We start from the raw sequence: 11,921 nt of genomic DNA, 5'->3' as shown, positions 1-11,921 counted from the left end.
ATATCAAAGACAGATGCCTTAAACATTGGACAACAGGTTCAGTGCTCTTCAAAGTGAGGCATGCACACTACCTTAGTTCCAGATTAATCCAGGAGGATATAGGAAGGAAATATTAGAACACATATTTCTTGTTAACTTTTAGAATCTTATTTATTTAAAATGGCTATTTTTATGAATTTCCATAATATATAAGCTCTCAGTACTGGAACACATGTATGTAATTTATAAATAAATATATTTAATGGGTATAGTACCTTTTTTTCTAATAGAATTGCTTAATTTAAAGAGTTTATAGACACTGACTCTAGATATAAACCTCATGGTTGTTTGTTGTATGGCTCGTACCTAATATAGTCCTTGATACAAAATAGAAATGCTCAGTAAATATTTGTGAATGAATAATTAATCAGAATGGGTAGGGAAGGGCTCCATGCATTATTTAAATCTTGGAATGCCATGGAAATAGGCCCAGTATATAAGCAGGTCAAATAAACATTTTCTAGACCAGTTTTTTTCAGGACACTTAGACTTTTAGTGATTGTTTTGCTACTCAGTTATCCCAGGAAGCACAGAGCCCTTGAAATGCGTTCCACCATTGTTTTTGTTATTGTTTTAGCTTTACTGCAGAACAAAAAAATAAAAACAAATAATTAAGCCACATAAGTAGTTAATATACTAGAATTGCATTTGGACTTAACAATGAAGAGACAATTATGTAAGAACTTACTATTGAGGGGCGCCTGGGTGGCTCAGTGGGTTAAAGCCTCTGCCTTCAGCTCACGTCATGATCTCAGGGTCCTGGGATCGAGCCCCACATCAGGCTCTCTCTGCTCAGCAAGGAGCCTGCTTACCCAACCCTCTCTTTGCCTGTCTCTCTGCCTACTTGTGATCTCTGTCTGTCAAATAAATAAATAAAATCTTTAAAAAAAAGAAAAAAAAAGAACTTACTATTGAATCTAAAGATGATGAAAAGGAGCAAAGTGAGGTGTTGTCAACGATACTTACAGAGACATGTCTTCTACTAATGTTCAAAGCATAAACTTTTAAGAACAAAGCCAATGTCATTAAGTTAATTTATTAATTTTAATGTCATTAAAATTTTTTTACAGACTTTATATCTTTAAGTTTCTACAAAAATTAAGTGAAAAGGACTAAATAGAAATTTAGAGAATAATTCTTTTTAAAAAGGAATGAGTGACAGCATGGGTTCTTATACAGAAATTATAACACTGTTATTTTGGAGAAAATGGTAGTATTTTCCCAGGAACCTGTAGTGTGGGCCTCAGCAAGGTATTAGAAATGAAATAAAATTGCTTATTGACAGTTAAATTTGAAGGACAAAGCAGAGAGGATAATTGTGTAGGTATACAATGTCACTGGAAAGACAGTCTTAGCTGTCCCCAGACTGAATGAATCATTATATCCAAAGAAAGATTGTTCCTAATAAGGTGGGGCCTACTCAGTCAAGGAGCACAGCCTACCTAGATGCTAGACTTCAGAGTATTTGTCCTTAGGTGAGTTCCAAAGTGTATTTATCGATGCAGGGGTGTTGCCAATGGACTTTCAAGGGTGTTTGGGGTTTTTTGCCTTTTTTTTTTTTTTTTTTTTTAAATAAAACCTTCCCCAGTCTGAGGTTCACAATAGTGTCCACTTGATCTGGTTTTATAGCACTAAGGAGGCTTCTGAACAAGGGGCCTTTTCCTGATTTGCTTGCTCAGCTGCACTCACAAGAAGAAAAATATACTGATTATATGAATTTGGGTCCCTTTTGTTTCCTGTGATAGTGTTTTATTAAAGTGAACTAATTAAGTGGTTTCTGATGATGTTGGGGCTCAAGCCGAGAAGGTGACCATGCCAAAGATGCAGGCACTCCCATCTATGAGACAGAGTTTTTGTTATGCATGATCTGGGGTCTTCCTTCAGTTTGGAATCATTTTAGGAATCATGAAAACTACTCAGGTCTTACCATTCCTGAATGAGGACAAAAGCAAAGTATTTGGCATTTTGAAATGTTAAAAGGTTGACCAGAATCTTGGATTTGGCTGACCACTGAGCTCCACCCAGCTTCTGCTTAAAGAACTTAGTTTGGGGGGCGCCTGGGTGGCTCAGTGGGTTAAAGCCTCTGCCTTCGCCTCAGGTCGTGATCCCGGGGTCCTGGGATTGAGCCCCGCATTGGGCTCTCTGCTCTGCAGGGAGCCTGCTTCCTCCTCTCTCTCTCTCTCTGCCTGCCTCTCAGCCTACTTGTGATCTGTCTGTTAAATAAATAAATAAAATCTTAAAAAAAAAAAAAAAAAACTTAGTTTGGCTATCTCTTCTTGTACTTTCTTGAGTGACCCAAACCCCAAAAGGGGTTTGTATACAATGCACAAAATACTTTCATGTCTACCTGAGAGAACAAAGAAACTTGGACTTTGTTATGTTTTTTAAAGCAGTGACACAGTAATTTCACATTGTGGATTTTTTAGCAAAGCTCCCCTCAAATCTATTAGCTCTCCTTCTCAATGTTTTCACCCTTGGAACAGCTCTTAAAAAATCAGTTTCTCTCCCTACCCCCTTTTCTTTGCAGGAGCTCTTCTTTCTTGCACATACACACCACATACTTCACAGTCCTCAGCCTGGACCCTACCCCTTTCAAATTTCTACCTAATATCAGGCCTCTTCTCCCCAAGAGGAGCAGTCTTGTCTGTGAGTACTCTCCTCCTGCTGAATAGCCCCCTTAAGATTCCAGAGGAAAAAAAACCATTACCTAAGTACAGCAGTGAGAACAAAAACTTCCTTGGAAAGACAGTTTGAAATGACGTAACATTTTTATTTTAAAAATAAGCTAGTATCAAATGGGTGATTTCTTACCTTAGCATATTCACAATTTTTTAAAATGTGAAAATTTAAAGCAAGAAAAAGTAATTATTTAAACCTTTGAATTTGGTGATAAGTGGCTTTGAAAACAATTCCAAGGGAAGTTTGAAAATATTAGGTAATGAAAGAATACATAAAGAATTGTATTTATTTTTTATATTACAGAGCCAACTGCTAGAAAGACATTCCTCTTAATCTCAGGCCCATTATCCAGGTTATTGCATTATTATTTTTTTTAAATAATTATGTTGGTGGTCTTTTGTTTTTCTATTATTACAAAGTACTGTGAGGTTATTATATATATTTTCCCCCCCAGCTTTACTGAGATGTAATTGACATATAACATTGTGTAAATTAAGGTGTACAACATGTTTTGATTTTACATACTTATACAGTACAAAATGATCGCTCCAGAGCATTAGCTAACACCACCATCCCATCACATTATTACAGTTCCTTTTTTGTGGTGATAATATTTAAGATTTACTCTCTTAGCAACTTTGAAAGGTTGCTATATTTTGTTTTTATTTTATTCTAAGGAAAACCACTTGGCTGATCTTCACCCAATGTCAAGCAATCTTATACTAGGTGAATCATTACATTTCTTTGAACTTCAGTTTCTTCATCTGTAACTTAGGACTAATATTTGTACTGTTATAAAAATTAAGTGATTTTATTAATATATGTATAATAAGAAAAATTTTAACAATTAGCTCCACAATCTTTCCAAGGAAGAACTTAAGGGACAGTTGCCTATATGTTAGGTTATAAAGTGAGAGTTTGGGTACCCCCCAAAATCATTTATCCCTTCAAAAAGGATAGCAACTTTAAATTCAAGTCTCATATTATACATCATTCTTTCATTAGTTTCATGTTGGACAGCAAAGTACTATTTGGGGAAGATCTAACTGAAACAGCTTCAATCAATGTTAATTTCAGTTGTTGATAAAGGTCACCTGAGAGACTTGGTTGTTTAATTAAAATAAAAAAAAAAAAGGAGGCAAGGAAATTTAACTCAGCTATAATCATTATTCCGCAGGGTGACCTCTGAATTGTAAGTGTTGAATGTCATTGTAAATAAGTCTTAAAGGTCACTTTAAAAGCAATAAATCAAATGGTTACATTATGGAGAATATAAATAAGTTCATTCTTATGACAGGATAAAATTTGAGTATAAGCAGTCTGGCAGGATTAAACATGCTGTACTAACAACTAGTTAGAAAGAAATGAACTTGATGTGTTTTGGAGAACTGTGTTAAATGACTTAACAATGGCTCTATTGAAGGCAAAGACATCTATGTCAAGTGTGAAGAATTTTCATGAACTGTGAGATTGAAGATAAAAACCCTGTATTATAAAAGGCAGTATAGATCCGGTATCATGTGTGTTTTTAAGTATGATTGTGTGATTCAGTTGATGAACTCAATATTGTAAGAAGACGTTTGACTATTTCTCCTATATCAATCATTTACATACATATTTAAGTTGGTCAGAAACTTTCTAAAGGGCATCTTCTCTTTTGGAAAATGCATTTTCTTGGATCTCTTACATTCAGGCACAGATGGTATCTTGATGAGCATCTTGTTGGAGAATTTGTGACTAGATGAATAGAGGAGTTTGTTTGCCCCTGAGAGTAGGGAGCAAGAAGGGGGGGAGGCTATAATCACCCAAAAGTATGGGAAGATGGACCAGTGCACATTTCCAGTGATGGAGAGACTGAACCACAGGAAAAGAATAGAGATGAATATGTTCATCTAAGATTACCTGTGTACTGAAATGTAAATTCTTTCTAAGTCTCCCATCACTCCCCAAATCTTTAGAAATCTATACACTTTCATATGCTTTGTGAGAATAGAGTTTTTTTGTGGAACATAAGAAGGGGGATGTCTTGCATCTGAGTAATACTGGAACTGGGGCACAAGGAGCCCAGAGGCCAAATGACCTTAAGAATATAGAATATTCCTTGTTTCTCACCTTGTACTTGTGAAAAATTTGAGGAAAGCTCAGAGATTTCACCAAGTAGAAGTCAGGTCAGTCTCTCCCAGACCCCACAAGAAGGGGACACTGATGACAAGTGGGACAGAAGCATGTGTGTGTTAGGAGCACTAAAGAATTTAATAAATGTTAGTTATTATTATTACTTTCTATCTAATAACTAATTTTCTATCTAATAACCACTTTCTATCTAATAACTACTCTCTATCTAATAACAACTTTCTTTTTTTTTAAGATTTTATTTATTTATTTGACAGAGATCACAAGTAGGCAGAGAGGCAGACAGAGAGAGAGAGAGAGGGAAGCAGGCTCCCTGCTGAGCAGAGAGCCCAATGTGGGGCTTGATCCCAGGACCCTGGGATCATGAGCTGAGCTGAAGGCAGAGGCTTTAACCCACTGAGCCACCCAGGTGCCCCATCAAGGTAATCTGGCCTTGTAGTATGTTTGGATGTTTTCCTTTCGTTTCTATTTTTTGGAAGAGTTTAAGAAGAATAGGTAATAACTCTTCTTTAAATATCTGACAGAATTCCCCCTACAAAGTCGTCTGGCCCTGGACTTTTGTTTTTTGGGAAATTTTTGACTACCAATTCAATTTCTTTGCTGGCTATGTGTCTGTTCAAATTTTCTATTTCTGAAAAACAAAAAGATCTGTGCCCGCCAGACCCTCTCTTCCACATGACTGTATTCACCAGAATCCAACTTGATTTTCTTCATTATTCCCGCTGCTTTCTTTGCAGAGCTTTCAACTCCTGCTTTAGACTTCTGTTTTCTTTCTTTTTTTTTTTTTAAAGATTTTATTTATTTATTTGACAGAGAGATCACAAGCAGGCAGAGAGGCAGGCAGAGAGAGAGGAGGAAGCAGGCTCCCTGCTGAGCAGAGAGCCCAATGTGGGGCTTGATCCCAGGACCCTGAGATCATGACCGGAGCTGAAGGCAGAGGATTTAACCCAGTGAGTCACCCAGTCACCCCTAATAACTGCTTTCTATCTAATATCAAAAAGTCAACTACTTCTGATACAAATACAGTGGAGTATTTTAAGTGTCCAATTCTGACTTTAAGAAAAAGTATTATTTTTGAGGCCTTTGTGTATTTTTAGAACTCAAGTTAATTTTCCCTTCTCATCTGAGATCTATTTTCAAAGAAAGAATATTTGAGTAATTGATTATTAATTTGAAAATAAATACCTTATGAAATAGGAATAGAAACATATTTTTTTTGAAATCAGACCTGTCACTAAGTGGGTTTAGATCATCCTTACTTAGTTTTTTACGTGAAAGTGCTTTTGCTAGTACTTTTGCTAGTGCTGCATACTTTCTCAATTTTTCTGTGTACCAATTTTATAATTTACTTTTATTTTACAAAGAGTTATATCCAAAGTTCAACTTTATTATTTATGTTATCAGAGAGTTTTTCTCAGGAACATAAATACTAGGATTAGAGAATGTCTAGCTCATAGAACCCAAGTGAAAGAAGTCTCAGATAAAACATTTAAGAACATTACTTTTCAAAATTAATGGTAGAAACATTAGCTTCAAGAATCATAACTTACTCATAAAAATCAACAAGATGGAATGAAAACATGTTCTAATTTTCTTCTAAAATCATCTTTATCTCTAGTTTCTATAACAATGAAAAGAGCTTTTATCAGTTTTGGTAAACAAAAGTAACATTTTATAAGTTTTGGTAAAAAAAGCAGTTAGATGAAGTTGCTTCTTTTATTAAGCATTACTAATTTAGCCTTATTTGAGCCATTTTACTTTTCTTTTTAAAGATTTTATTCATTCATTTGAGAGAGAGAGAGACAGAGAGAGTACAAGCAGGGGGAGAGGCAAAGAGAGAAGCAGACTCTTTGTTGAGCAGGGAGCATGATGTGGGGCTCGATCCTAGGACCTGGAGATCATGACCTGAGCCAAAGGCAGGTGCTTAACCTACTGAGCCATCCAGGTGCCCCCAAGCCATTTTCCTTTTAAATAATTTTAAGCATGTATCTCTTTTGAAAGCATGCATCTAGCTTATGCAGGACTGAATAATTAAGGGACAAAAATCCAATTAAAAGCTGGAAATGATTTGCAGTTTACTGTCCTGTACAGTAAGGATTTATTTTGGAGCATGTTTAAGATCGGAGGAATGGGGAGGGGCAAGATGCCACTTTTTTAGTCTCAAAGGGCTTTTATTGTGATCCTTATGTTTCTTGTTATCTTGGATCTATTTCTGTAAAGCTTGTAGTAGCTATTTTCTAAAAGAAGAATTTGAGGCACAACTGCTGATATATAATTACAGCCGTATTATTATGTCTCTTGGTGTAATCCACTATAATCAAAGTTGTTTACTCTCTGATTATATATCCAATCGTTCTACCAACCATGAAACAGTTGCTAGGAATGTTCTTGAGAACCATTTTTTCCCTCCTTCTCAGTCTTTCATGAAATCTGCTTCTGCATTTACTGTAAAATCTGACAGAACTTGTCTCTTAGACACTCATTATCTTCTGTATAAAATTTCATGTGAGGAATTTCCTTTAGAATTTAGTTTTGAGGCCTCCAACTTTCTATACTGACAGAGAAGAATGAGAGAAACAACCAGGGAGAGGCAACTCAAAAAATAATTTAAGATATTTAAATAATTTAATTAAATATTTAATTAAATAAATTAAATAATTTTAAAAAATTTCCTTGGCCAACCTTGTTTATAATGTTTTTGTTCTTTACACTGGAAAACTATTTTGTTCATCCATGAGGACTCCATTTTGTCCTGAGGGCTGGAGTAGCATTTGTAATCCCAGATTCACATGCTATATACTCCACTTTCTATGCCTGTAACCAACATTGCTAGTTAATCTAAGTTTTCTTTCCTAACAAGGTCCTAAGAAGGACCTTGCAATCCTTGTCAACACACAGGATTGGCAGCCACTGCCAAGAAATCAATTGGCTCACAAGATGAAACCCACCTGTCATCTTCAGTTTAGAAAGTATGAGTAACATCTCCCCTTAAACACTTTTATTGATAGGGGCGCCTGGGTGGCTCAGTGGGTTAAGCCTCTGCCTTCAGCTCAGGTCATGATCCCAGAGTCCTGGGATTAAGCCCAAATTGGGCTCCCTGCTCAGCAGGGAGCCTGCTCCCCCCATCTCTCTCTGCCTGCCTCTCTGCCTACTTGTGATCTCTTTCTCTCTGTCGAATAAATAAAATCTTTAAAAAAAACATTTTTATTGATATTTGTATGAAGACACTGCAACCTTCTTATCAAATTTGCATATGATATCATGCCGTGAAGATTGATTGTTGTGAGAGCGGGTTAGAGAACAAAGATTGATTGTTATGAGAGTGTTGTACAGAGAACAGTGGCCTGGGTGCAAGTTTTGATTTTGACTCCCTTCCTCTGAGGTGACACTGCACAAATCACCTTCCTTCTTCTCTCCCATTTCCCCTTTTGTAAAATGAGTGTTGTGATGTACCACTTAGGTCTGCAGTTAGAAACTTTTTAAATAATCGATGTGACAACCTTTGTAGATTGTCTAATGATATACACTTGGAAACCGTGTTATTTTTATGTTTTCCTTGGAAAACTGAGACAGGCAAGTGTTTTTATTCTTTTGTCTTAGTGTGATCAGGCTGCTGTAACAAAATACAACAAACTACATGGCTCAAGCGACAGAAAATTATTTTCTCACATATCTGGAAACTGAAAAGTCCAACATTAGTGTCTGATAAGGTTTGGTTTTTAGTAATGGCTTTCTTCCTGATGTAGAGGTAGCCATCTTTTCCCTGTGCCTTTATAGGGGAGAGAGTGAAAGCTCTGAAGTCTTTCTTACAAGGACACTAATCCTACCGGATAAGGGCCCTACCCTAATGACCTCATTTAACCTTAATTATTTCTATTAAGTCCCTATCCCCAAATATAGTCACATTAGGGGGATAGAATTTCAACATATGAATTTTGTGGGGACACGAACATTCAATTGATAACATCTGTATATCTTGAACCTTTGACCCAGGAAGGGCTGATAGTCACATCAGCAAGGCTGAACCTGGCACAGGGAAGCCATATCTATTTTTACTGTGCCAGAGGAACCAGGAGGGTCAGCCTGATAAGTGTAGTTCTTATAATACTAGGAGGAGCCAGACAAATTGGAGCTCTGTTAAGGGTTCAAAAGAAAGAAGTGGGATCTACCTTTGGAGGCTGGCTGAGGCTACCTGAGGATCAGATCCTAGTTCACCTTTTCACAAAGTCCTTTTCAGGAATCATATAGTGGAATGCTACAGACCTACAGAGTCCCATGCCAAGGATAATGAAGCCCCAGGATATAGCAGTCATCATGAGATCCTATACAAGGGGTAGATATGCTGTTATCTGCTCATTATCTAGATGGAACTGAAGTCAAACAGAGCATTCATCCCAATAGGCCACAGAAGCAGCTTAATCCATTAGAGCCAAAGAAATTTTCCCTTCTTTCTCTTCACTCATCCATCCTCTTCCTTGTCTCCTTCTTCCTCATCTCAGCCTCCTTCACATCTTTCTTCCAGGATATTTTAGGAGTATTTGGTTCAAGGTAGGGAGGACTCCCTTCTTTCTGCCAGGCCTCAAATAAATTAATAAACTCTCTTGTACACCAGTGAATAAAAGTTTCAAAATGCCAAGAGATAGACATTAGTCAAGTTTTTGTTTTTTTTTTTAATTTTTTTTTTTTTTCAGCATAACAGTATTCATTATTTTTGCACCACACCCAGTGCTCCATGCAATCCGTGCCCTCTACAATACCCACCACCTGGTGCCCCCAACCTCCCACCCCCCACCCCTTCAAAATTCTCAGATCGTTTTTCAGAGTCCATAGTCTCTCATGGTTCACCTCCCCTTCCAATTTCCCTCAACTCCCTTTTCCTCTCCATCTCCCCTTGTCCTCCATGCTATTTGTTATGCTCCACAAATAAGTGAAACCATATGATAATTGACTCTCTCTGCTTGACTTATTTCACTCAGCATAATCTCTTCCAGTCCCGTCCATGTTGCTACAAAACTTGGGTATTCATCCTTTCTTTCTTTTTTTTCTTTTTTTTTTTTTTTACAGCTTTATAAACATATATTTTTATCCCCAGGGGTACAGGTCTGCGAATCGCCAGGTTTACACACTTCACAACACTCACCATAGCACATACCCTCCCCAATATCCATAACCCCACCCCCTCTCCCAACCCCCTCTCCCCATCAACCCTCAGTTTGTTTTGTGAGATTAAGAGTCACTTATGGTTTGTCTCCCTCCCAATCCCATCTTGTTTCATTTACTCTTCTCCTACCCCCTCAACCCCCCATGTTGCATCTCCACTCCCTCATATCAGGGAGATCATATGATAGTTGTCTTTCTCCGATTGACTTATTTCGCTAAGCATGATACCCTCTAGTTCCATCCACGTCGTCGCAAATGGCAAGATTTCATTTCTTTTGATGGCTGCATAGTATTCCATTGTGTATATATACCACATCTTCTTTATCCATTCGTCTGTAGATGGACATCTAGGTTCTTTCCATAGTTTGGCTATTGTAGACATTGCTGCTATAAACATTCGGGTGCATGTGCCCCTTCGGATCACTACGTTTGTATCTTTAGGGTAAATACCCAGCAGTGCAATTGCTGGGTCATAGGGTAGTTCTATTTTCAACATTTTGAGGAACCTCCATGCTGTTTTCCAGAGTGGTTGCACCAGCTTGCATTCCCACCAACAGTGTAGGAGGGTTCCCCTTTCTCCGCATCCTCGCCAGCATCTGTCATTTCCTGACTTGTTAATTTTAGCCATTCTGACTGGTGTGAGGTGATATCTCATGGTGGTTTTGATTTGTATTTCCCTGATGCCGAGTGATATGGAGCACTTTTTCATGTGTCTGTTGGCCATCTGGATGTCTTCTTTGCAGAAATGTCTGTTCATGTCCTCTGCCCATTTCTTGATTGGATTATTTGTTCTTTGGGTGTTGAGTTTGCTAAGTTCTTTATAGATTTTGGACACTAGCCCTTTATCTGATATGTCATTTGCAAATATCTTCTCCCATTCTGTCAGTTGTCTTTTGGTTTTGTTAACTGTTTCCTTTGCTGTGCAAAAGCTTTTGATCTTGATAAAATCCCAAAAGTTCATTTTTGCAACATTAGTCAAGTTTTTGAATAAAGTTGTTTTATTGTCTATTCAAGAAAAGGTGAAATAATAATTGTCAGATGTTACCCGTACTATTTTTTCATCTTTGATAGATGAGTCTTTGCTTCTTCAATTATTTCAAAGATCTGAACAACAACGCATCTTAGGAAGGACAGACCCACGCCCCAGAGTAGGGACACAAACTGGTTATTCTTCCTCCTCCTTGGAATGAAGTATCTCTCTTTCTTATACCTCAGATGGATAATTAACAGTGAAGACATCATCTACAACATACTTCCTGTTCTTGTTTGGGGTGACAAGAGGTCAGCTTCCTCTATTCCCTTTACTCTGATAGATTTATAAGTTCACAAGCATATAAAATTACAGGACAAAGAGCAAGCTATAAAGAATATTTTTGTTACATGCTTCTGTTCTTTTCCCCTTGCTTTCCTTATGTAAATTAATTTATGGGAATGGACCAGGTTAAGTTTGCCATGAGAGGCTTTCCTGGAAAGTGGGTACCCATTGTGTGTGTTCACAGACTGCATGAGGCTGGATGCTCTCTCTGTGTGCTTTATAGGATTAGGCAGAGGACTGTTTGAGGGGAACACAACAGCCCATTCTGAAAATGAAATCTCACTTAGTATCCCAATGTGAAGAGCAGGTTAAAGTGGGATGGCTTTGCTGAGGGAGCAGGAATGTGGTGAGTTCAGTAAGAGGCCCACTTTGAGAATACTGGCTTTGGGCATGGGCTCACCAGCAGACTCGCTTAATGGATTCTATGTAGGGTGACAGAGTTGAGAGAAGAGCCTGGATATTATAAGACAGAATTTAGCTTAGTTTGAAAGAAAAAAGGAAATAAAGAAAGAAGATAAAGAACCAGAAACATCTTTGTTTAAAGCCTATGTAAGAATGGAATAGGCTCTTCTACAAAGCAGTGAACTTCCCAACA

The sequence above is a fragment of the Lutra lutra genome, chromosome 1 (assembly GCF_902655055.1).
Source record: "Lutra lutra chromosome 1, mLutLut1.2, whole genome shotgun sequence".
Taxonomy (NCBI): Eukaryota; Metazoa; Chordata; class Mammalia; order Carnivora; family Mustelidae; genus Lutra; species Lutra lutra.
This window is presented reverse-complemented; position numbering follows the sequence as displayed.